The sequence below is a fragment of the Myotis daubentonii genome, chromosome X (assembly GCF_963259705.1).
Source record: "Myotis daubentonii chromosome X, mMyoDau2.1, whole genome shotgun sequence".
NCBI classification, from domain to species: Eukaryota; Metazoa; Chordata; class Mammalia; order Chiroptera; family Vespertilionidae; genus Myotis; species Myotis daubentonii.
Genome location: NC_081861.1, coordinates 3,066,549 through 3,091,880, shown reverse-complemented (window position 1 = coordinate 3,091,880; position 25,332 = coordinate 3,066,549). Strand labels below are relative to the sequence as shown.

General features: G+C 43.9%; 1 protein-coding gene, 1 long non-coding RNA gene and 1 pseudogene across 21 annotated transcripts in view; 1 reads left to right on the top strand and 2 right to left on the bottom strand.

Annotated features, from left to right (window-relative positions):
- KDM6A (lysine demethylase 6A) overlaps nucleotides 1–25,332 on the bottom strand; it is a 175,622-nt gene that overhangs the window by 136,066 nt on the left and 14,224 nt on the right. The window lies entirely within an intron of this gene.
- LOC132223837 (uncharacterized) lies at nucleotides 9,097–17,617 on the bottom strand. Its single transcript, XR_009450535.1, has 4 exons — nucleotides 15,348–17,617; nucleotides 15,019–15,207; nucleotides 14,859–14,908; nucleotides 9,097–10,286 (listed from the first exon to the last, which is right to left on the bottom strand). It is a non-coding gene; the product is annotated as an uncharacterized LOC132223837 (long non-coding RNA).
- On the top strand, nucleotides 13,003–14,028 carry LOC132224511 (very-long-chain enoyl-CoA reductase-like; annotated as a pseudogene).

The following is a 25,332-nucleotide window of genomic DNA, read 5'->3' as shown; positions in this document are numbered from 1 at the left end:
TGTGTGTGTGTGTGTGTGTGTGATTTAATATGTAACATCACCCTCCCCTCTTGCATGCCTTATGGTTTATTCAATGAAAGAAAGAGCTTTCCAGGATTCTCCATAGTCCAGGTAAGTATAATGTATATTATTATGAAGGAGGAAAAAAGATCAAGAATTATTTGCCTACACAGAAATAATAGAAAATTCAAGGCCTTCCATAATATACTGCCACCAACCATCTTTACCAAATTCATGCTTCCCTGCTAAAAGTTCCCTACATGTGTCACTTTTTCTTAGCTCAGTGCATTGCGACAAAAATTCTCTCCTTGAAGCAAACTCTACTCAGGCTGTTCTTCCGAGCTCTTTCTCAACTAGGCCTCAACATTTGAACTTCGGTGTTTGTCCCTGCATTGTCCAACATTAACAAGAATCCTGCTAAATTGGTTCAGCCAGAAACCCCCTCCTCTGTCAGCCCCCAGGTGATGTCAAATCACCCTGGCCTACCTTCACAACTGATTCCCACCCTGATCTTCGGCTATAAATTCCCTTTTGCCCATGCTGTGTTCAAAGTCAAATACAATCTCTCCCGCACTTCAGTAGTCCCTATATCTATCTGAACAGGCCCCCGGAATAAAGTCTACCTCACCATCTTTAACAAGCGTTATGAGTAATTTTTTACTGAACATTTGGTTTAAAAGATCTACTATGGTCCAACTGGTTTGGCTCAGCAGATAGAGCGTTGGACTGCGGACTGAAGGGTCCCAGGTTCGATTCCTGTCAAGGGCATGTACCTTGGTTGTGGGCACATCCCCAGGGGGGAGTGTGCAAGAGGCAGCTGTTCGATTCTTCTCTCTCACCGATGTTTCTAACTCTCTATCCCTCTCCCTTCCTCTTTGTAAAAAATCAATAAAATATATATTTTTTAAAAAAGAAAAGATCTACTATGCCAAAATGATTCTTTTCCCCTGACTCATCTGTATGAGACCTTTTCTCTTCTAGAATTCTATCATATACAAAACCAGATGCTCCATTCAACCCCTCCCCCAAGCATGAATGCCTCTATCACTTCTCTCTCTGGCTGTAAACTAATTCTCATTCATACATCTATCCCCAACTCACATGGTAGGGCTGTCATTCAAAATCATCAGAGAGCCCTAACTCTCAATCAAGAGTTAGAAGCACAGAGAAAAAAAAGGCATCCAAAAAACAGAGCTCCAATACAAGGGTGACAACCCACTTCTCCCCTAAGATAATGGAAAGCCAAACAATAAAAGAGAGGAGAGCACCCAGGAAGGATTTAGGTGAGGAAATTCTCCAGAATAGATTACATAATGCATTTGAAGAATAGGAAAAGGTGTTCAGAAGCACTTCACAGTTGTTGGACAAGAATTAGAGATAGTACCTACAGCAAACTTAATAAAAGTTATTAAAACTTAATAAAATGACATACATCATAACATACTTCTTGGCTTAACACTAGAAATTCCAATAATAACATAAACATTGTTTATTAATTTAACCCAAGGCTGTTAATACTAGAAATTCTCTTTAAATATAAAGACATGAATAAGGTAAATGCAAAAAGATGGAAAAACATATGCCAAGCTGACACTAATCAAAAGAAAATTAGAGACACTATGTTACAATCAATGAGGATTTCACAGCAAAAATTATGGGGCCAGGAATAAAGAGAGGGTCATTTTATAACAATAATAGGATCACTCCATCAGGAGGCTCTAAAAATCCTAAAATATTTATCCCTCTAATAAAAGGGTGTCAAAATAGCCCCAGCTGGGTTGGAGCATTGTCCTGTACACCAAACAGGTTGCAGATTTTATTCTCCGTCAGGGCACATACCTAGGTTTCTGGTTCCATCCCCAAACGGGGCATGTATGGTAGGCAGCCGATCCACGTTTCTCTCACATATCACTGTCTTTCTCTCTCTCTCAAAAATAAAAATAAATCAATAAACCTATCCTCTGGTGAGGATTAAAAAAAAAAGTGCTTCAAAATATATTAACCAAAAGTTACACAATTGAAAGAAAAAAAGGACAAAACTACACTTACAGTCAAAGACTTCAACAACCCCCTTTCAATGACTGATAGAAGTTGACTTACAATTATTAGGGTTCTCTTGAGAAATGCAATCAACCAAGTTGACCTGACATTTTTGGCACAGAACACACATTCTTAACCATAATCAGGTTGACAATTACTGCATTCTAGGATGTAAAGCAACTTTTAAAAATTTCTAACTAGTCAAAAAATACAAACATATTCTCTGATTACAAGACAATTAAATCAATAATATTTAGGAAATACTCAGATATCTAAATACTAATCTCCTAAACAAACTTTTTTGAAAACCCATGGTCAAGGCAGAAATGAAAAGGCAAATTTAAAAATATTTTTAAATGAATGTAAATGAAAACACAAAACACCAAAATTTGTGGAGTTAAACTAAAGCAATGCTTTTAATAAATGGAGAAGAGACAAACCACTCATGCAGAATTCCAACTCATTAGATACTCTACTCTCAAGGGGGAGTAAAACTTTTGATATGGTGTGATCAAAATGCTACTCCATTTCTATGATCTTTCTCCAAAAAACCCCAAACCTCAGTCTAATCATGAGAAAAGCATCTAACATATACCAATAGAGAGAGGTGCATCCTACAATACACCTGGCCAATAATCCTCAAAACTAAGGAGATCAAAAACAAGGAAAGTCTGAGAAAATGCCACAAGAGGAGCCTAGAGACATGACAACTAAATATAAGGTAGTATCCTGGATGGAATCCTGGAACTGGAAAAGGACATGAAATAAAAACGAAGGAAACTGACATAAACTATGGAATTTAGCTAATAATAATATATCAATATTGGTTCATTAATTGGAAAAAAGACATTATAAGTATCTTTCTACATTGAGCAGATCTGGTGGCCCATGAATTAGCTAGAGGTGTTACAAGTTAGGGAAACAATTTCTTTTATTATCTTGTTACTTCCCTAACTCACCCACATGGGGCTATTGCTTTAGTTTGGGGGTTGACAAACTATATAGTCTATGCAGGCCAAATCTGCTACTGGATTTGTAAATAAGGTTTTCTTGAAACAAACAGAAAAAAAAAGTCTATTATGAAAAAATTATACTACACCTAGGAAAACTTCAATTCTCCCTGCCCCAAGTAATTTCTCCTTTTTATGATCTGTCAGAGCATATTGTACACTTCATGATATACCCCTCTAACTTCTAAAAAAATTATAGCTCAGATCACGAACCATACATCTTTGTAAACTCCCACCTCCCCTTCCACCTTCACTTAAATATACTGCCTTTCCCCTCCTATGTAAATAAAATTTAAATGGCAAACTCGGGATCCTGAGATACCTTTCAACTGGGAATTCTTCTAAATTATTTAGCTTATTAATTTAAACTGATAATTTTTCAAGTACTTAAGAACTGCATGGTTACAGTAACACAAAATGAGATTTAATTTATATAGTTTTATATAAACCACTGTCTTTCAAACTAGGGTCCATATGTATTTGCTGGGATCCTAGGCATTCTTATAAGAAATTTTTAATTGCATATTTTAATTTCCATGATAATTTAGAAATGCCTGATAAAATACTCTCAATTATATCGGTGACCCATATCCACATACTGGCATGCAATACTAACTCCCACATTTATCTTCACAACTATACTGATGCCAAGCAAAGCTACTTTTAGTAGCAAATTACTCATTCCCCAAAAATTATATCCAAATGAGACAATGTACAATATCTACACTAATAAAAGAGAAACATGGTAATTGGCGTACGACCGCTACCCTTCCCATTGGCTAATCACGGCAATATGCAAATTAACTGCCAACTAAGATGGCAGTTAACCACCAACAAAGATGGCAGCTAATTTGCATACTGCAGGCAGGATGGAACAGCGCCATCAGAGAGCGGGCTGGGGGTGTGAGTGCCGGCAGTCGCCCGGGACCCGATCCCACCGGCAGACCTGGACACAGGCTGGCGGGGCAGCTGCGGCGTCCGCCCCCACTCACACCCCCAACCCGGACCCGATCCCGCCAGCAGACCCCGATGCAGGCCGGCGGGGCGGCTGCGGCGTCCACCCGCAGTCACGCCCCCAAGCCACGAGAGCAGATTGGGGGCATGAGTGCCCGCGGTCGCCTGGGACCCAATCCCGCCAGCAGACCCGGACGCGGGCCGGTGGGGCGGCTGCGGCGGTCGCCCGGGACCCGATCCCGCCGTAAGACCCAGACGCGGGCCGGCGGGGCGACTCGCCCCCAACCCGCTCTCCCGCCCAACAGGCTCTCCCGCCGGGAAATCGGGGAATCGGGGCTGGTGCAGCAACCACAGTGGTGGCCAGAAGTCACGCCCCAAACTGGTCCTCTTGGGGAAGATCCGGGCTGGTTGCAATTCACCACCAGTCACGGACCCAAACGGCCCTCCTGTGTTTGACCCAGGCTTCTGGGGACAGTGTGACCTGTCACCCCAGCTTCCTCATCACCCGGGAGCAGGCCTAAGCCAGCAGGTCGTTATCTCCCGAGGGGTCCCAGACTGCAAGAGGGCACAGGCCAGTCTGAGGGACCCCCCCTTCCCCCGAGTGCACAAATTTTTGTGCACCGGGCCTCTAGTCCTATCTAATAAAAGACAAACATGGTAATTAGCGTACGACCGCTACCCTTCCCATTGGCTAATCAGGGTGATATGCAAATTAACTGCCAGCCAAGATGGCGGTCGGCAGCCAGGCAGCTTAAACTGAACATGAGGCTTGCTTCCTTCAGTGATGGAGGAAACCAACGTTCCCCGCCTGCCTTGCCGGCCTCTGAGCCTGCAGTCTGAAACATTGTAACAAATATAGAAGCTAAACAAAACCCCAGAAACCAGCTTTCAGCCGGATGGGATCTCAGAGCTGGAGTTGATACACAGTTTCGATTATAGAACCTAAACAAACCAGATACCTGCTTTCAGGAGCGGAGGCCTCAAAGCTGGAGCCTCAGAGCTAAAGCTGGCCCAGAATAAAAAAAGAAAAAGAAAAAAAGGAGCAATTGGGAGCTTCAGTCCTAGCCTGAAAACAGCCCTCAGCCCCTCACCCAGACTGGCCAGGCACCCCAGTGGGGACCCCCACCCTGAAGGGTGTGCGACCAGATGCAAGCAGCCATCATCCCCTCACCCAGGCTGGCCAGGCACCCCAGTGGGGACCCCCACCCTGATCCAGCACACCCTTCAGGGCAAGCCAGCCAGCCCCCACCCATGCACCAGGCCTCTATCAACACTAATAAAAGAGAAAAATGGTAATTGGCGTACGACGCTGCCCTTTACATTGGCTAATCGGGGCTATATGCAAATTAACTGCCAACTAAGATTGGCAGTAAACTGCCAACAAGATGGCGGTTAATTTGCATATGTAGGCACAATGCAAGGAGGCGAAAGGGAAAGCAGGAAGAAGCCCCCTGCCACTGACAGTGATTGGAAACCCAGGGGGGAGCTAAGAGCTGGGGGGCACGGCAAAGGCGGCCCTGGGGCCGCCTTTGCCGTGCCCCCCAGCCATGATCAGAGAATCAGGCGCCTTTTCCGCCCTGGCCAGTGATAGCAGGAAGTAGGGGTGGAGCCAGCGATGGGAGCTGGGCACGGTCAAAGCTGGCAGTCCCAGGAGCTAGGGGTCCCTTGCCTGGGCCTAAAGCGAAGCCCACGATCGTGGGGCCGCTGCAGCTGCGGGTCCCCGCTGCCCGGGCCGGACACCTCAGCCAGAGGCGTCCTGCAGGGGCAGGGGCAGAGCCCGCGCGATCGTGGCACCCCCCGCTGCCACTGCAGGTCCCCGCTGCACGGGCCGGACGCCTAGGCCAGAGGCGTCAGGCCTGGGCAAGGGGCCAATCCTGTGATTGGAGGGTGATGGGGGTCAACGCCTGAGGGCTCCCAGTATGTGAGAGGGGGCAGGCTGGGCTGAGGGACACTCCCCCCCCCACACACACACACCCCCAGGGCACGAATTTCGTGCACTGGGCCCCTAGTTCTATATAGTAAAAGGGTAATATGCCTCCCAGCACCGCGATCAGCATGACAGGGGACAGCGCCCAAACCCCCTGATCACCCTGCGGCTCTGTGTGTGACAGAGGGCGGGGCCACAACCTCCCTATTGGCCCTGCTCTGTTCCTGACAGGGGAAGGCGCCCCAACCTCCTGATCGGCCCTGCTCTGTGCCTGATAGGGGGAGCTCCCCAACCCCCTGATCACCCTGCAGCTCTGTGTGTGACAGGGTGCGGCGCCCCAACCCTCCCACCCCACGGGCCCTGCTGTGTGTGTGAAGGGGTAGAGCCATAACCTCCCCATCGGCCCTGCCCTGAGTGTGACAGTGGCGCCGCCCCAACCCCCTGATCAGCCCTGCTCTGTGGGTGATAGAGGGTGGCGCCCCAACCCCCTGATCCGCCCTGCTCTGTGTGTGACAGGGGATGGTGCCCCAACTCCCCTATCGGCCCTACTCTGTGAGTGACAGGGGGGAGCTCCTCAACCCCCTGATGGGCCCTGCTCTGTGTCTGACAGGGGGGAGCTCCCCAACCCCTTGATGGACCCTGCTCTGTGCGTGACAGGGGGGAGCTCCCCAACCCCCTGATCGGCCCTGCTCTGTGCGTGACAGGGTACGGAGCCCCAACAACCCTGATGGGCCCTGCTCTGTGCGTGACAGGGGGCAGCACCCCAACCCCCTGATTGGCCCTGCTCTGTGCGTGACAGGGGGTGGCGCCGCAACCTCCCCATCGACCCTGCCTTGATTGTGACAGGGGGTGGTGCCCCAACCCCCCAATCGGCCCTACCCTGAACGTGACTGAGGGTGGCATCGCAACCTCCCGTTCTGCCCTGCTCTGTGCATGACATGGGGCGGCGCCCCAGCTCCCCAATCGGCCCTGCTTTGAGCCCGACCAAGGGCTGCACCTAGGGATTAGGCCTGCCCTTTGCCAACCAGGAGCAGGCCTAAGCCAGCAGGTCGTTATCTCCCGAGGGGTCCCAGACTGCGAGAGGGCACAGGCCGGGCTGAGGGACCACCCCTCTCCCCCGAGTGCACAAATTTTTGTGCACCGGGCCTCTAGTATATATATAAAGCCAGCTACCGTAACAGCCATAACGACCCTAACAGCCGGTCGCTATGATGCCCACTGTGGCCAGTGAACCGGCTGATCAAGGGGTGGGGCTGGCCAGTCAACCTCGAAGCCCCTCCCCCGTTGCCGAGCTGCCCCTGATTGGACACTCCCACCCCAATCAACAGCTGGCCTCCAGCCAAATGCCCTATCCCTTCCCCCCAGGCCAGCCCCGCCTGGGATCAGTCCGCACCACCATGAGAGGCCCGCAGCCCCTCCCCCGGCTGCCTGCCCCTGACCACACCCCCCACCCCAATAGGGGGCGGGGCTAGCCCGCCAACCTCCTGCAGCTCCTCCCCCTGCCTGGCCCCATCCCAGATCGGCCCCCCCAACCCATCAGGGGCAAGCTGCTGGCTCATCGGCACCCCTCACCCCAACTGGGGGCAGGGCCAGCCGGCCAACCTCCTGTCATCTTCTCCTCCCAATAGGGCCAGCCCCGATCTGCCCCCCCACTCATGCACGAATTCGTGCACTGGGCCTCTAGTTGTTATATAACAGGGTTTCATACAAGTTTCAATAGAGAAAAACTGAAGTCAAGCAGCACACAGTAGTATAGATATGCCAAAAAAACTTGAAATGTCATAACCCTAATCAGTCAAGTGGTCCATTTTAATGACAAAATAACATTAATCCACTATATTAGTGTTAATTTTTGCATTTGCTTTAGTTTGGGTACTTATAAATGTAATTTATGACTGTAACCTGTTTTCTAGTTGTAGCAAAGATATGCATAAGTAATTTACTCAGAGATGTTAGAACAAATTTAACACTTAAAAAAAAAATAAACCAGGCAAATAATCTCTGCAAGAATTTTTTTTGTGTATTACATTTACCCTGACACTATAAATCCATAAATGAAAAACTATTACATTTACTCAAAAGTATGTCCAGTTGTACTTTAGGTTGCCCAAAGGCACTCTAAATACACATACTACTTCACACTTTAATATCTCTAATATTGAAACATTTAACTTTAAAGGCAAACTTTAATTTTGAACATTGCAAAAACATTAACATTTTTATTTACCTAGACATTATTAACTAAACTAAGGAACTTTTAAAACTCAGATTAAAAATGAAACTCAAGTACAAACAAGTCTGGGTTTAAGTCCCAGGTTCACTGTTTGTTAACTGTGGGATCTTAGTGAAGCCACTTACCCTCTGGGCCTCAGTTTCTGCCTGTGTAAACTAAGAATACTGTGTGTTCTGCCTTTCTCACATAAGCTAGTGTAAAATAAATAAAACCTACCCACATTACCAATATGCTTTCTTTTCCTTCTGGACAGAAAAGGTTAACTGATTATATATATATATACATACACATACATATATATACACACACACACACACACACATACATACATATACATACATAGTTCACTTCAGAAATACACTAAAATGTAAAAATATTGTCATCATTTTTAACTGAATTTATTGCAGTGACATTGGTTAATTATATAGGTTTCAGGGGTACAACAATTCTATAATACTTCTGCATTCTGTAGTGTGTGTTCACCACCCCAAGTTAAGTCTCCTTCCATCACCACTTATCCCTCCCTTCACCCTCTTCTACTCCCCACCACGCCACTTTCCCTCTGGTAATCACCATACTGCTGTATGTGTCTATGTGTTATGTTTTTGTCTTTATCCCTTCAACTTTTTCACCCAGCCCCTCTCCCCCTCCCTTATTTTTTAATGAACAGGATTTAAACTATATTAAAACAGTCACTACACAGATATGACTTACCAGACATATGACAAACTGTGGAAATACAAAAAGGAATAAAAGAGCCATGCTCTCAGGTATGTGTGTATTGGGGAGTAAGGGCACTTGAAGAGACAATTCTATCATGCTGTCAAAAAAAGAAAAAAATTATAAAAGAATAACATAAAATTATAATTCTCCGGGGGAATAAAAATAAATACATAGTATTATGGAAACTCAAAATACCTGGCCAATCAGGGAGTTAAATTGCATTTTCCTTTTTTTTATTCCCCCCCCCCCCGCCCTCTTTTGAAAAAGAACCAGCGCTTTAAAAAAAATTTTTTTTTCATTGATTTCAGAGAGGAAGCGAGAGGGAGAGAAAGATAAAAACATCAACGAGAGAAAATCATGGATCGGCTGCCTCCTGCATGCCCCACACTGAGGACGGAGTCCACAACCTGGGCATGTGCCCTGACTGGGAATCGAACTGTGGCCTCCCAGTTCATAGGTCAATGCTCAACCACTGAGCCACTGCAGCTGGAGAACCAGCTCTTTTTTACCAAAAAAAAAAATTTTTTTTAAACATATTTTTATTGACTTCAGAGAGAAAGGGAGAGGGAGATAGACAGAAACATCAATGATGAGAATCATCCACCGGCTGCCTCCTGCATACTCCCTATTGGGAATGGAGGCCACAACCCAGGCATGTGCCCTCACTGGGAATCCAACCTTGACCTCCTGGTTCATAAGTCCACGCTCAACCACTGAGCCACACAGGTCTGGCAGTGATATTATTAATAGAGAAAACCCTGAATTATGTCTGATCCTATTCTAAAAGTAAATGACAGACTTTTGTACTTTCATTAGTAATTAAATAATTTATTTGGGGTCTCACAGCTTAGTGAGTGTCAAAAACTGGGGGCTGGTACAGGAGGAAGATAGGAAAAAGAACCATTTCAGAATATATTTAGAACCCACAAACATTACAAGTACTACATACTCCTTCTATTCTCCCAAACAGCACCTCTCTCACAATTCACTCTTGACAGTGCTCTTCCTGGAATTTCTTCCTTTATCTGACCCCCCCCACCCCCACCCCCACCCCAAAAAAACAACACCTTATCTGGGACATAAAGAACTTCTGCATTAAAATATACCATACATCATTCCAACATATCCTATTATTGTTCACCAAACAGATTATTAGGATTATGAATTTTGTTAATTATTAATAACACTAACTTCTAAATACTGTGCACTTTACATTCATGACCTCATTAAATTCACACAAACCTAGGAGGTACTATCATCCCTATGTTACAGATGAAGAAACTAAGGCTTAGAGGTATTAAAAGGCTTATTCAGAAAAAAACAAGGGCAGATAATGTTGCATGGTTTGGGTAAAAGAAATGACATACTTATTCTCAACCATAATCACGTATTAGTTCACCTACAGGAAGTAGAAATGTTACAATCTTATAATCAACTAGGGGCCTGGTGCACGAAATTCGTGCACTGGGTGTGTGTGGCGGGGGGCGGGGAGGAGTGTCCCTCAGCCCAGCCTGCCCCCTCTCACATACTGGGAGCCCTCAGGCGTTGACCCCCATCACCCTCCGATCGCCTGATCGGCCCCTTGCCCAGGCCTGACGCCTCCGCCAGAGGTGTCAGGCTTGGACAGGGGACCCCCATCTCCCCCCGATCACTGGCTCTGACCCCCGCCCAGGCCTGAGGCCTCTGGCCCAGGAATCATGCCTGGGCAGGGGACCCCCATCTCCCTCTGATCGCTTGCTCCACCCCCCGCCCAAGCCTGACGCCTCTGACCCAGGCTTCAGGCCTGGGCAAGGGGACCATCATATCCCCCCAATCCCCGGCTCCGCCCCCCACCCAGGCCTGATGCCTCGGCCAGAGGAGTTGACCCTCATCACCCTCCGATCACCAATCACCGGATCGGCCCCTTGACCAGGCCTGAGGCCTCCGGCAGAGGTGTCAGGCCTGGGCAGGGGACCCCCAGCTCCCCGCGGTTGCAGGCTCCGCCCCTGCCCAGGCCTAATGCCTCTGGCTGAGGCGTCCGGCTCGGGCAGCGGGGACCCGCAGTGGCAGCGGCCCCGCGATCGTGGGCTCCGCTTTAGGCCCAGGCAAGGGACCCCTAGCTCCCGGGACTGCCAGCTTCGACCGTGCCCAGCTCCCATCGCTGGCTCCACCCCTACTTCCTGCTATCACTGGCCAGGGCGGAAAAGGCGCCTGATTCTCTGATCATGGCTGGGGGGCAGGGCAAAGGCGGCCCCAGGGCCGCCTTTGCCCTGCCCCCCAGCTCTTAGCTCCCCCCTGGGTTTCCGATCACTGTCACTGGCAGGGGGCTTCTTCCTGCTTTCCCTTTCGCCTCCCTGCATTGTGCCTACATATGCAAATTAACCGCCATCTTGTTGGCAGTTAACTGCCAATCTTAGTTGGCAGCTAACTGCCAATCATAGTTGGCAGTTAACTGCCAATCATAGTTGGCAGTTAATTTGCATATAGCCCTGATTAGCCAATGAAAAGGGTATCGTCGTACGCCAATTACCATTTTTCTCTTTTATTAGATAGGATATGCAGGCGTGGGGAGACAGGTTGACAATTACTGGTAGACAAAAGCTATTAGGAAAAAAAACTGCTCTTAAAATGTTAGTACCTGTTTTTTTGTTTTGTTTTGGGTTTTTTGGTTTATTTGGGGGTTTTTTTGGTTAACTGTCACCCAAGGATATTTTCCATTGATTTTTAGAGAGAGTGGAAGGGAATGGGAGAGACAGAGAGAAACATTGATGTGAGAGACACATATCGATGGGTTGCCTCCTGCATGTGCCCCGACCAGGGCCGGGGCCAGGGCCAGGGAGGAGCCTGCAACCAAGGAACGTGCCCTTGACAGGAATCGAACCTGGGACCCTTCAGTCTGCAGGCCGACGCTCTATCCACTGAGCCAAACCGGCTAGGGCTTTAGTACCTATATTAAAAGAATAGTAAGAAGCTGCTTTTCTCTCTGGTCTCTGAGAGCATTTGGATCTAGTATACAGGGTGGGGCAAAAGTAGGTTTACACTTTTTCTATGGAAAATAATCTACACTAATAAAAGAGAAAAATGGTAATTGGCGTACGACGCTGCCCTTTTCATTGGCTAATCAGGGCTATATGCAAATTAACTGCCAACTAAGATTAGCAGTTAACTGCCAACAAGATGGCGGTTAATTTGCATAGGTAGGCACAATGCAGGGAGGCGAAAGGGAAAGCAGGAAGAAGCCCCCTGCCACTGACAGTGATCAGAAACCCAGGGGGGAGCTAAGAGCTGGGGGGCAGGGCAAAGGCAGCCCTGGGGCTGCCTTTGCCCTGCCCCCCAGCCATGATCGGAGAATCAGGCGCCTTTGCCGCCCTGGCCAGTGATAGCAGGAAGTAGGGGTGGAGCCAGCGATGGGAGCTGGGCACGGTCGAAGCTGGCAGTCCCGGGAGCTAGGGGTCCCTTGCCTGGGCCTAAAGCGGAGCCCGCGATCGCGGGGCCGCTGCAGCTGCGGGTCCCCGCTGCCCGAGCCGGACGCCTAGGCCAGAGGCGTTAGGCCTGGGCAGGGGCAGATCCTGCAACCACGGGGAGCTGGGGGTCCCCTGCCCAGGCCTGACACCTCTGCAAGAGGCCTCAGGCCTGGTCAAGGGGCCGATCCGGTGATTGGTGATCGGAGGGTGATGAGGGTCAACTCCTCTGGCCGAGGCATCAGGCCTGGGTGGGGGGCGGAGCCGGGGATTGGGGGGATATGATGGTCCCCTTGCCCAGGCCTGAAGCCTGGGTCAGAGGCGTCAGGCTTGGGCGGGGGGTGGAGCAAGCGATCAGAGGGAGATGGGGGTCCCCTGCCCAGGCATGATTCCTGGGCCAGAGGCCTCAGGCCTGGGCGGGGGTCAGAGCCAGTGATCGGGGGGAGATGGGAGTCCCCTGTCCAAGCCTGACACTTCTGGCGGAGGTGTCAGGCCTGGGCAAGGGGCCGATCCTGTGATCGGAGGGTGATGGGGGTCAACGCCTGAGGGCTCCCAGTATGTGAGAGGGGGCAGGCTGGGCTGGGGGGACCCCCCCCCCCCCGCACCCAGTGCACAAATTTCGTGCACCGGGCCCCTAGTACATTAATAAATAATAATATAAGAATAAACTGTGGGCGTGCGGGACCTGTGCTACGTTGCGTGCTGGGAGGCAGCAGCAGCAGCAGTAGCAGCAGGAGCAGTAGCCGCCGTGTGAAGAAATCATGAAGCATTACGAGGTGGAGATTCTGGATGCAAAGACTCGGGAGAAGCTGTGTTTCCTGGACAAGGTGGAGCCCCATGCCACCATCACAGAGATCAAGAACCTTTTCACTAAGAGTCATCCACAGTGGTACCCTGCCCGTCAGTCCCTCCGCCTGGACCCCAAGGGCAAGTCCCTGAAGGATGAGGACATTCTGCAAAAGCTGCCTGTGGGCACCACAGCCACACTGTACTTCCGGGACCTGGGGGCGCAGATCAGCTGGGTGACGGTCTTCCTGACAGAGTACGCAGGACCCCTTTTCATCTACCTGCTCTTCTATTTCCGGGTGCCCTTCATCTATGGCCACAAATATGACTTCACGTCCAGCCGGCACACAGTGGTGCACCTCGCCTGCATCTGCCACTCATTCCACTATGTCAAGCGCCTACTGGAGACGCTCTTCGTACACCGCTTCTCCCATGGCACCATGCCCTTGCGCCACATCTTCAAGAATTGCACCTACTACTGGGGCTTCGCTGCGGGGATGGCCTATTACATCAACCACCCTCTCTACACGCCCCCCACCTACGGAGCTCAGCAGGTTAAACTGGCACTGGCCATCTTTGTGATCTGCCAGCTGGGCAACTTCTCCATCCACATGGCCCTGCGGGATCTGCGGCCAGCTGGATCCAAGACCAGGAAGATCCCATACCCCACCCAAGAACCCCTTCACGTGGCTCTTCCTACTGGTGCCCTGCCCCAACTACACCTATGAGGTGGGATCCTGGATAGGCTTTGCCATCATGACGCAGTATCTCCCAGTGGCCCTCTTCTCTCTGGTGGGCTTCATCCAAATGGAGGAATGGGGTACACTGCCCTCCAGCACCTGGAATAAAATCTGCCTGCCCGGCTGGATTCAGAAAACGAAACGAAACGAAACGAAACGAAACAAAATGAAATGAAACAAAACAAAAAAGAGAATAAACTGTGCTTCGCGTACTCATAACTGTAAGTCTACTTTTGCCTCACCCTGTAAAGTTTTCCAAAGAGCCCTTTCCACAAATGTCTTCCTCATGAGCATTGTGAAGCAGTGTTTTTCCAAAGTATTGTTTTATGGAAAAGAAAATTTCCAGTTATAAAAACTGTGTGTGTTGCATAGTGAATCACAAAGTAAAACACATTTCTTCCCATTATCATAATGGGGGGGGGGGGAGACACCTCTTCTAAAAGTACGCTGAAGAAGTAAAAGTAACCTTCATTCCACTTAGACATATTTAAAGACAAGGAAGGCTTCCACTATAGCCATCATGGATAATATGATCCCTTCAGATTTCCCCATCTTCTTAAACAAGAGTATAGAAAGCACAACTGAACTATTTCTTTGGTTAAGTTTAACCAACTTAACCAAACAATCATTAAAGAAAAAAATGGTTATTTTGCTGTGCTATTTTAATAAAACAAGACCATTAGGAACTCACCCTACACTAAGCCTCAAATTGCGATGATTTTATCTCCTTTATTATTTTTCTTTTTTAAAGATTTTTTTATTGATTTCTTTAGAGAGGACGGGACAGGGAGAGAAACATTGACGTGAGAGGAAAATATCGATTGGCTGCCTCCTGCTCACCCCCCATTGGGGATTGAGCCTACAACCAGGCATATTTTAAAATTAAAATAAAATAAGCATGTCCTCGAGTGAGGATTAAAAAATTTAAAAATTAAAAAAGGCAGAATTTTGAAAGTAACAAGAAAGTGACTCATCATATGTAAGGGTCCTCAATAAGATTAGTACCTGATTTCTTCATCAGACATCATGAAGGCCAGAAGGCAATGTGATGGCTTCTTTAAGTGTTGAAAAAAAGAGATGGTCAAACCAGAATGCTATATCCAGCAAAACTATCCTTAAATATGAAGGAGAAATTAAGATGTTACCAGATAAATAAAAACTGAACTTGTCATTGCAACACAAGGCTCATGGCTCAGTAGCTGAGCATCGACCTACGAGCCAGGAGGTGATGGTTTGATTCCAGTCGGGGCATATGCCCGGATTGTGGGCTCGGTCCCCAGTTTGGAGTGTGGGGGAGACAGCCAATCGGTGGCTCTCATCATTGATGTTTCTATCTCTCCCTCTCCCATCCTCTCTGAAATCAAAAGGAATATATTGGGGGAGAGGGGAAAGACATGGGGAAAAAAATACATAAGGTAGTCATTCATATGGCAATGAAAGAAACTAGCCTGTAACTCAAATCAATCATGCATAAATCCAGTAAAGGTAACTTACCCAAGTAAATATAAAAGAGAGGATGAATGCATTTTTGGTTTGTTAAATTTATTTTCTCCCATGTGATTTCAAAGACACTCAATAAAGCAGTAAGTATGCATCTGAGTTGCTGAAAACACAATGTACAAAGATGTAACGTGATAGTAACAACACAAAGGAAGGGGAGGGAATGGAACTACATAGGAGCTAAGTCTTTATGTAGTACTGAAATTAGGTGAATATTAACCAGAACTGGTTGTAAGTTCCAGGGCAACCATCAAAAAATAACATGATAAATTAAAGAAAACGGTAAAATGGTACAATGGAAAACCTCTCTCTCTCTCAACCTCTCTCTCTCTCTCTCTCCCTCTCTCTCTCTCTCTCTCTCTCTCTCACACACACACACACACACACACACACACACACACACACACGGTAGAAATGGCGGAATAGAGAATAAAAACAGAAGATATATAGAAGATAAATAGCAAAAGGGCAAATGTAAATCCTACCTTATCAGTAATCATATAAACTGTAAATTAATTAAACACTTACAATTAAAAGGCATAGATTGGCAGAATGGATTTAAAAAGTATGATACAACTATATGCTTTATATTCAAAGATAAATATAGGATACAACTAAAAGGATGTAAAAATATGCACCATACAAGCTGTAATCAAAATAGAGCTGGAGTGGCTATACTAATGTCAGACAAAATGTACTTTGAGACAAATATTGTTACTGGGGACAAAGAAAAACATCCTATGACAAAAGGGCTAATTCACTAATAAATTATAACAATTAACAAACATACAGGAAACAACTCAAAACACCTGAAGCAAAAGCTAAAGTGAAGAATAGACAATTCAACAATAGATGGAGACCACAATACCCGCTTTCAATAACTAATAGATCAACAGGAAGCAGAAAACTTGAACCCTATAAAGCAACAAGACTGAAAAGCCATCTATAGAACTCTACCCTGACACAACAGCAGAATATACATTCTACTCTAAAATATACTGAACATTCTCTAAGATAAACCACAAAAAGCAGGTCTCCATAAGTTTCAAAGAATTAAAATTACAACAGCTATGCTGACAAAAATGTAACAAAATTAGAAATTAATAACAAAAAAATTGAGAAATTCAAATATATGGAGGTTAAACACAATCCAAAATAATGAGTCAAACAATGTACAATATTCACCATTCCACATTACAATTAGCATATTACACAGAAAACAAATGAATTCAGTTCTTAAATAGAATAAACTTCAAGAACTCATAGTAAATAGTCTAACAATCATTTCTTTAAACAAATTCAAGTTTTGGTTTCTATACAAATTATACTCCAACAAGTTGGAAAGAACAAAAAGGACAAAAGTAAAACAATTTTAGAGCTGAAATGAATTATAAAAGCCCTCACTTTGAAATCATAGAACTATGTAACATGTACATTGCTGAAGTTACAGTTATCCTCAGCCTAAGGTAGGCTGATGCCTCCTACCTAGAAAGTTTTCACTGGCCTTTTTATTTGAAATTCATTTGAGAAACACCTGTATGCACCACTTTTCCTCTTCCTCCTAACAACTTCTGAATCACTTTGTCTATTTTAAATGTTTTAAGAATTTGGGGAAGGGATTTTGTTTTGTTTCTGCTGACCTTAACATGGGAAAGGAGTAGAATGTTCTGTTGCATTGGTATATTTGCCATGGGAAACTAAAGAGTAACTGCTTGTTTGATGGCAAACTGAAACAGTGACATTCTGCCATAAGCCAATTTATCTTTCAGCTTCCCTCTGTATATGTAAATATGCACTGCCTTTTAAAAATATGACAGGAAGCACTTGCTATTCAAAAGTAAGCACTGTCATTATTTAAACCTTGTCCCCAAAATAATACAGCTATGGGTCAAGCTCTGATACAAGGAAAGAGCTTTGTAATGAGTATCCTATGTTATACTGTCAAAGTTAAAATTTTCCTATAAATTTGACTTTTTAAGCCCTAGACAGTTTGCTCAATGGAAAGTGTCTTGGGTTCCATTCCAGTCAAGGGCCCATACCTCTGTTAGAGGCTCAATCCTCGGCCCCGGGTCAGGGCGCATGTGGGAGGCAACCAATCAATGTCTCTCTCTCACATCGATGTTTCCCTCTCTGTGTCTCTCCCCCTCCTTTCCACTTCTCTAAAAAAATCAATGGGAATGTATCCTCCAGTGAGGATTAACAAAAATAATTAATAAATTTTATTTTTTAAGATTCCCTTCATTTACGTGACTTAATATCATATATATATAATATGCAAAGTGTCCCCTAGGGAGTTCGACTGGGAGACTGGGAGACCAGGAGTTGGATTGCTCGCTATGACGTGCACTGACCACCAGGGGGCGGTGCAGAATGAAGGAAGGCCCAGCCGGGGAAGGGAGGCCAGGCCTAGGGACCCTACCTGTGCCTCTAGTCTTTAGATAAAACTTCACAATTCAAACTTAATTACTATAAAAGTCAATGGAAAATTTCCAGTTCCTTCAAAATGCTTCATTCCTCCCAGGTCCTCCCTCTAACAATTAAAAAAAATTTCCTGGACATATTACAACAAACAAGCATAAAAGTATCTGAAAGGTAGAAAAAAGGATACCATACTTCCTAAAGATTTGAGGAATGAAAAAGGAGCGAGTTCCCTGGTTTTTTTTACTGCCTCCCACACTTCCCTAACAGGGTGCTGCTTCAGAAGCCCCCAATCCAGTACCATCATCAGCCAAAGAGAAAAAAAACGCCAAGAAAAGCCTTTCCTCCTAGCCAAAGGACTGGGGAAAGGGTAGCTTACCAACAGAAACCTTTTCAGCAGTACCCACCACACTCCAGGCAAACATCAATGGAAAATCTGCATGCACAAGACACCGTGAACTCTCCAGTTTCAGTGGGCAAAGCATGCAGAGTTAATCTTCATACCCTCTTCCCCTCAGCCAGAGTGAAGAGCAGACAGTGTGAATCCAAGCCCCCTACCAGAGTAGTGCTGGCAGGACAAAACGGGAAGCTAATCTTCTATCCCCCACATGGGGGTGGCTCCAGTTCCCCTGCCAGGATGGTATGGATGAGGCCGAGTATGAAGCTGATCTTCTAGGCCAGTGGTTCTCAACCTTCCTCATGCCGCAACCCTTTAATACAGTTCCTCATGTTGTGGTGACCCCCAATTTCACTGTTACAAATTGAACATCATTAAAGCATAGTAATTCATCACAAAAACAATATGGAATTATAGATGTGTTTTCCAATGGTCTTAGGCGACCCCTGTGAAAGGGCCAAAGGGGTCGAGACCCACAGGTTGAGAACCGCTGTTCCAGGCCTTGCAAAAGCTCCAATACTCCTGCTGGGTCAGAGGCGAGGCTGAAAAGAGGAACTGCTCTTCCATACCACACACCCAGTGGGTGCAAGTGGTATTCAGATTCACTCATTTAAGGTCGTGTCAGTAGGCTCAAGGACAAACTAGGCCTCCACCATCACCCAGCAGCAAAAAGACTTAACAAAGTCGTGTGAGGCAGGAGTAGTCACTACTACACTTCAAAACACACACACATAGGCCCGGTGTCAGCAGGAGCCAATGAGGAGCTGAACCCGCATCCCAGCATCAACAAGACTGAACAGGTGGCGTGAGTTGGAGCCAGTCAGCATTCTACTTTCCCTATCCCTAATGTCAGCAGGGCTGTGGCGAGCTGAACCTCTACACCCACCCAGCAGTGAGACTGAATGAAGCCAAGTTAGATGGAAGAGCCGACAATCTGTTTCATCCCTGCTCTGGTGCTAGTGGTGTGCTGAGCTTCCACCACCTGGTATCTGACATCAGCGCAGGGAAAGCGGTACCAAGTAGGAGCTTCTGCTCCATCCTGCAGAAGCAGAGTGTGTGAATTAGCCCTTCACCTCTCTCCTGCTAGGGAAGCTTATCTTACTCCTCCACCCCAGAGGCAACAAAGTGGTATAAGCTGGTACCCAACTTTTGCCAGGAAGATGTGAAAAACAAGGGGGGGGGGGACTGACCTTGAATTCCATTAGTCAAGACAGTATGATTCAGTGCCCTACTTTTGCCAGGGTGGTTGTCAATAGGGCCCCAGTGAGAAGCTGAACATACACACCCAGCCAGCCCATGCACTACATCTCAACAAGGAGACTGCTTACTATGAAAAGAATGAATGGGATCCACAGTTCTCATAATGAAATCCACATCCGAGGTACGTACAACCAAAATTTACTCACTATACCAAATGCCAGAAAAGTACGAGGTGAATAAGAAAAAACAATCAATATATGCAACATTGAGATGAACCAGGTTTTTGATGAAATATCTGACAAAGACTTTAAAGCAGTCAACATAAAATGCTTCAACAAGCAATACAACTGTCCTTGAAACAAATGGAAAATATCAGCAAAGTTATTTTAAAAGAACCAAACAGAAATTACAAGACGAAAAATACAATAACCAAAATAAAAATTCCCTGGATGGGCTCAACAGTAGAATGGAAATGATACACAATAGTCTGTGAACAAATCAATAGACTTTAGTCAACCTACTATATGAGAAAATAGGCAGAAAAAAACAAAAGAGCTAAGATTCTCAACAGAGTCCCGAAAGGAGAGTGGGATTTTAAAAAGTATTCAAAGAAATAGTGCTTGAAAAATCCTGAAATTTGACAAAACACATTAACCCACAGAAAGCTGAGTGACCTCCAAATAAAATAACACTAAAGACATCCACATGAAGATACACTGTAATAATTTCTGAAAGTTAAAGATAAAAAAAAAATTTCTTGAAAGCAGCTGGAGGAAAATAGTGCATTACTTATAGAGGAATACCAATTCAAATGACAGCAAATTTCTGATCTGAAACAATAGAGAACAGAAATAGCAAAATTTTTCACATTACTGAAAAGAACTATAAACTGTGAATTCTATATATGGCAAAAATATCCTTCAGAAATGATGGGAAATAATGACAATCTCAGAAAAACTAAGAAAACTTGTTGCTAGCAATGCTACCTGAAAGAATGGCTTAAAAAGTGCTTTAAACAGAAAGGAAATGAAAACAGAAGGCTGGGACTTCAGAAAAGATAAAAGAACAAGGGGATAGATAAAATTAAGGGTAAGTATAATACACTATCATAGTAAGCATGAGTTTCATAAATCATATTTGCAGGTTGAAGCAAAATTGATCACACTATCTGATGTGGTGTTCAATATTATGCAGAGAAAATACTTAAAATTGTATTTTCAAAGTAGAGAGGGAAAAGTAATTTAAATGGAAGTGAAATTTCTATACTTCACTAGAAGTGGTAAAACATCCATACTAGAAGATGATGGTGATAAATTATATATGAATACTGCAATGCCTAGAGCAGATACTAAGAAATCTAAAGAAAGAAACATACTTAAAAACACTACAAATCATGTGGAATCCCAAAAATATATCCAGATAACCCATAGGGAGGTAAAAACAAAAACATGAAACAGAAGAATGAGAAACAGAGGAAACAAACAACAAATAATAAAATAGCAGACTTAAACCTTAACATATCAATAATTACTCTAAATGTAAATACAACCAAACTTCGTTTCTCGAACATCTCCCATTTCAAATAATTCCGAACAATTCGGTTCTCAACCAGTTGTTCACACAAAAAATGTCTCGGTTAAACTTTGGTTCCTAAAACTAACAACCCTTTCAAGCTGATACCTCAGCATGACAAAAAGCGTCTCTCAGGCAACAAACAAAGGAGAGAATGCTTTGTTGCTGGCGAAATCAAAGATTAGCGCAATTTTAAAACATAAAGAGGTCATCAAGAATGCTTTGGTTGCTAAGGGTGTGAAAGAGACAATGATCACAGACAACTGAAGAGGTAGAAAAACTGTTGTTGATTTGGAGAAATAAAAAGCAGTTAGCATTACGGAGGCAGTGATGTATGACCAAGCAAAGATGCTGCATGCTGACCCGAAAGACATCCCTAGACCCAGTGCTGAAAGTGATTCGTTTAAGGCTAGTGGGGGGTGGTTGGATAAATTTAAGAAAATATGTGTTTATTTATAGATTAAACAGTACATTAGACATGTACTGCATATAAGAAAAGTTAAAATGGAATCATTTTGGGGTATGAAACTGGTTAATTCAATTTACATTATTTCTAATTGGAAAAAATGACTCAATTTTCAAACAAATAGCTTCTCACACAGCCTTCCAGAACCGATACTCCACTGTAGTCTAAATAACCAATTATAAGAGATTAGAAGAGTAGTTTTTTAAACGACCTAACAATATGCCGTCCCACACAAATAACATCACTTTGACTACAATGACAAAGGTAGATTGAAAGCCAAAGTATGGAAAAAATACATATCATTTAAATATTAATTATTTTTAAAAGCAAGAGTGGCTCCATTACTATCAGATAAAGTGGACTTCAGAGCAAGTAAAACTACTAGTAATTTTAGTAAGACAAAGACATTACATAATGATCAACCCACCAGAAGATATGACAATGCTAAATGTGTACACATCAAATGATAAAGCCTCAAAATACAAGAAGCAAAAACTGATAGAGATAAAAAGAAAATAGACAAATCCACAATGATAGAGACTTGGCAACACCACATTCTTAACAACTGATAGAACTACTACACAGAAAATCAGCAAGGCTACAAAAGAACTGTCTGTCCGGTGTGGCTCAGTGCTTAAGAGTTGACCCATTAACCAAGAGGTCACTGGTTCCATTCCCAGTCAGGTCACATGCCAAGGTTTCAGGCTCGATCCCCAGTGGGGGGCATGCAGGAGGCAGCCAATCAATGATTCTCTCTCATCATTGATGTTTCTATCGCTCTCTCCCTTCCTTTCTGAAATCAATTTTTTTAAAAATTTTTAAATGCACAGAACCGAATGAAAATAAAAATAAAACATATAAGAATATGTGGGACACAGCCAAAGTAGTGCCAAAAGGTAAATGGATAGCACTAAATTTTTACATCAGAATAAAGGAAAGGTCTCAAATCAATTGTCCAAAAGACATGAACAAACATTTCACCAAAGACACTATACAGGTGGAAAATAAGGACATGATGGATGTCCAACATCATTAGCCATTAGAGAAATGCAAATTTAAATCATAATAAACTATCACTATACACCTATCAGAAACAAAAAATAGTAATAACACCAAATGCAAGGATGTGAAACTGGGAACACTGGCAAGAACTGCTGATAGGGATCTAAAATGGTAGAGTTGCTCTGGAACAGTTTGGCAGTTTTTTATAAAACTTAATGTATAGCTATCAGCAACTGCACTCTTGGGCATTTATTCCAGAGAAAATGAGTTCACAAAAACACCTGTTCATAGCAGTTTATACGTAACAGCCAAAAGCTAGAAGTAACTCAGTTGTCCCTCTTCAATGCATAAATGGTTAAAGAAACTGTGGTAAATCCATACAATAGAATACTTCTCCACAATAAAAAGGAAAAAACTACTAATACACACAACTCAGATTAATCTTCAGGGAGTTCTGCTGAGTGAAAAAGGGCAATCCCAAAAGGACACATACTGTATGACCTTATTTACATAACATTCCTCAAAATTATAGAAATGTAGAACAGAATTGTGCATGAACAAGTGAGGGAGTGAAGAGGTGGATATGGCTATAAAAGGGCAACAAGAGATACTTGTAATGGGAGAGTTTTGTATCTTGATTGTATCAATGTCAATCCTGGTTGTGATATCCTACTACAGTTTTGCAAGCTCCTACTCTTGGGAGTAACTGGATAAATGGACACGAGATCTATTATGTCTGACAACTAACTGCATGTGAGTCCACAATTATCTCAAAATAGTAAAAAAAATTTTAAAAGCCAATAGAAAAGAACTTCCATTTTCAGAAATTATTCATGATAGCTAATCTGTCATGTGATGTCCACTTCTGTAAGTACAACCAAATCTAACAAGCCAAAGAAACAGCCAAAAGAAATATATCAGATTAGCCAGGACTCCACCTTTTCCTTCAGATATTTAGAATCCAGTTAATTCTTTTCATAAAATTATGACTATTTAAGGACTGGATAATCTTTACAGATAACTTAACAATAAAAGTTATCCTTTGACATCTGAACACTGTTTACAACACCCTGGCCAAGTCTGTCAATGAGCAATCTTGAACAACTTCAATGACAAGACCCATTTCATTTTATCTATCCATTTATCACCTTTGAAAAGTTATTACAAAAAAAAAGTTTCTCTTTTAAGACCTATACTCTGAATCTACCCTACAAACTCCAAATCTTCAAGTGTTGGCTTATAATGAACATACGTACATACATATACACACAGAGAGCAAACTCCAACAATAAAAAGTTTACATTCAATAGATCAGAAAGTGCCTCAACGCCGTAACCAGTTTGGCTCAGTGGATAGAGCGTCGGCCTGCGGACTGAAAGGTCCCAGGTTCGATTCCAGTCAAGGGCATGTACCTTGGTTGCGGGCACATCCCCAGTAGGGGGTGTGCAGGAGGCAGCTGATCAATGTTTCTCTCTCATCGATATATTTCTAACTCTCTATCCCTCTCCCTTCCTCTCTGTAAAAAATCAATAAAATATATTTTTAAAAAAAACAAAACAAAAAAAGTGCAACTAATGCCAAGTGATTCTTCCTATTCTTAAGGAATCTAAGCATCCTTACTCATCTTTGTTAACACCCAAATGCCCAGTGCCTAATAGTACGTATTTATTCAGTGTGACACTTATCAACTCACATCTCAGTATTCATTTACCCTGTCATATGAGTTCCTAGCAAACAGGTGATTATACCCATCTTAGAAAGAAATGTCAGAGCTGACCTAAGAAATAACAATCCCAACTATAAGATAGAACCAGTCTGAAGAAGTCAAAACACTAACCATTAATAAATTGGTCAACTTTCAAATCAATCTAAGACTAACCGAATGATTAATCATACTAGAATTACAAAAAGATAACTCTCAGTTCTATTATGTCCTACATTCATTTGGTTTCTGGTCTTGAAGGCTTAAAATCAAAGAAAATTATAATCTAAACAAAGTTCCACTGTGCCCTCCTTCGGAGTCAAAATCTTAAATAATTGATTCAATACTAAAAATCCAAATGAACAGGCTGGTAAATTCTGGTGCTAGTCACTTTGGAAACTCTTAATTCCCAGACCTTCATCTTAACAAATGGTGAAACTGGGGACAAGAATTATGCAAGCTGACGAAAGTAGGCAGCAGACCCTAAAATTCAGGTCCTTCAGTTTTCTCATCTGTTCTTTCCAGTATATCACACAGCCTCCCAAACAAACCAGCCTTTTGAGCTCCCAGGCTGAGAAAACACTGAAGCCTATTAACTATGTTAATGGCATATGTGCTTACAGCTATTTTTTCAAGTTAGAGCAGTAAGTTCCCTAGGGATCAGTCCACATTATCTTCACCTAACACCCCTACAACCAATAGGAGAACTTAAGAAAATACGTGAAGTGGTCATAGAAAACCAAAAAACTGTGTGGTAAAATCCATGTCATCTAAGCCTAACCAATCCAGAGGCTCTAAAGCTTTTTTTTTCTTTCTCCCCAACGTACTCCTATCATTACACCTCTACCCAAGAGTAAGTAAACTAAACTACATAACTGAAAATTATGGAGTCCACAGTTAGGTTAAAAAGTACACAGCTACATTGACCCTCAAAGAGTTAATGACCCCCCCAAAAAGTAAAGTACTATTGTTCTAGCTCCACTACCAGCCAATCTATAATGAAAATAAAGATGTTCTGCTATGAAATAAGTTAATAATACACTGCACCCTGTACCGTTTTCAAGGAATCAAGAATGCAAATTTACCTATTTTACTTTCCTATAATAAAAACCAAGACTAAATCAAGAAGGTGAATGACTCCTGCAAATATAGGATATTACGTAGTATAAACTATGGCTACTTCTATAAACATTCAGGGAGTGAATTAAATTAGTATTCACAT